This window comes from Humulus lupulus, chromosome X, assembly GCF_963169125.1.
Source record: "Humulus lupulus chromosome X, drHumLupu1.1, whole genome shotgun sequence".
In the NCBI taxonomy this organism is placed as follows: Eukaryota; Viridiplantae; Streptophyta; class Magnoliopsida; order Rosales; family Cannabaceae; genus Humulus; species Humulus lupulus.
The window spans coordinates 226,973,233-226,975,225 of record NC_084802.1 but is presented as its reverse complement, the minus strand read 5'-3'; positions in this window follow the sequence as shown (position 1 = coordinate 226,975,225).

Genomic DNA, 1,993 nt, shown 5'->3' with positions numbered 1-1,993 from the left:
TAAGAGTAGAGGGAGTGGTAGTGGTATTGGTAGTAGTAGTACAAATAGTAGTAGTAGTAGTAGTAATAGTGGTACTGGTAGAAGTAGTAGTAGTAGAGGTAGTAGTCATGGTAGTAGTGGTAGTAGTAGTGGTAGTAGTAGTTGTAGTAGTAGTTGTAGTAGTAGTAGTAGTAGTAGTAGTAGTAGTGGTAGTATTCATGGTAGTAGTAGTAGTGGTAGAAGTAATGGCAGTTTAGGTAGTGATAGTAGTAGTGGTAGTAGTGGTAGTGGTTGTGGTAGTAGTAGTGGTAGTGGTAGTAGTATTGGTAGTAGAATTAGAAGTAGTAGTAGTAGTAGTTGTTGTTGTAGTAGTAGTATCAGTAGTATTAGTAGCAGTAGTAGCAGTAGTAGCAGTAGAGCAGTAGTAGTATCATTAGTTGTAGTTGTTCTGGTGTTGGTAGTAGTAGTGGAAGAACTTTTAGTAGTAGTAGTAACAGTATTAGCAGTAGTAGTCGTAGTAGCAATAGCTGCTGCAGTAGTTGTAGAAGTAGTAGTAGTAGTATTAGTAGTAGTTAATAGTACAAGTAGTAGTAGTAGTGGTAGTAGTAGTGGTAGTGGTAGTAGTAGTGGAAGTAATAGTGGTAGTGGTAGTACTAGTGGTAGTAGTAGTAGTAGTAGTAGTAGTAGTAGTAGTAGTAGTAGTAGTAGTCCTAGTAGTAGTTGTGGTAGTAGTCGTGGTAGTAGTTGTAGTGGTAGTCGTAATGGTAGTACTTGTAATGGTAGTATAATGGTTGTGGTATTGGTAGTAGTAGTAGAAGTAGTAGTAGTAGTAGTAGTTGTAGTAGTAGTAGTAGTAGTAGTAGTGGTAGTAGTCATGGTAGTAGTTGTAGTGGTAGTAGTAGTGGTAGTACTGGTAGTGGTAGTAGTAATAGAAGTTGAGGTAGTGATAGTAGTAGTGGTAGTGGTTGTAGTAGTGGTAGTGGTAGTATTGGTAGAAGAAGTAGAAGTAGTAGTAGTAGGAGTAGTAGTAGTTGTTGTAGTAGTAGTAGTATCAGTAGTATTAGTAGCAGTAGTAGTAGTAGTAACAGTAGTAGTAGCAGTAGAGCAGTAGTAGTAGCATTAGTGGTAGTTGTACTGGTGGTGGTAGTAGTAGTGGAAGTACTTGTAGTAGTAGTAGTAACAGTATTAGCTGTAGCAGTCGTAGTAGCAATAGTAGCAGTAGTAGCAGTAGAAGTAGAAGCAGTAGTAGTAGTAGCTATAGAGAAGTAGTGGTAGTAGTGGTAGTGGTTCTAGTAGGGGTAGTAGTGGTAGTGGTTGTAGTAGTAGGAGTAAGGGTAGTGGTAGAGGTAGTGGTAAGAGTAGAGGGAGTGGTAGTGGTATTGGTAGTAGTAGTACAAATAGTAATAGTAGTAGTAGTAATAGTGGTACTGGTAGAAGTAGTAGTAGTAGAGGTAGTAGTCATGGTAGTAGTGGTAGTAGTAGTGGTAGTAGTAGTTGTAGTAGTAGTTGTAGTAGTAGTAGTAGTAGTAGTAGTAGTAGTGGTAGTAGTCATGGTAGTAGTAGTAGTGGTAGAAGTAATGGCAGTTTAGGTAGTGATAGTAGTAGTGGTAGTAGTGGTAGTGGTTGTGGTAGTAGTAGTGGTAGTGGTAGTAGTATTGGTAGTAGAATTAGAAGTAGTAGTAGTAGTAGTTGTTGTTGTAGTAGTAGTATCAGTAGTATTAGTAGCAGTAGTAGCAGTAGTAGTATCATTAGTTGTAGTTGTTCTGGTGTTGGTAGTAGTAGTGGAAGAACTTTTAGTAGTAGTAGTAACAGTATTAGCAGTAGTAGTCGTAGTAGCAATAGCTGCTGCAGTAGTTGTAGAAGTAGTAGTAGTAGTATTAGTAGTAGTTAATAGTACAAGTAGTAGTAGTAGTGGTAGTAGTAGTGGTAGTGGTAGTAGTAGTGGAAGTAATAGTGGTAGTGGTAGTACTAGTGGTAGTAGTAGTAGTAGTAGTAGTAGTAGTAGTAGTAGTAG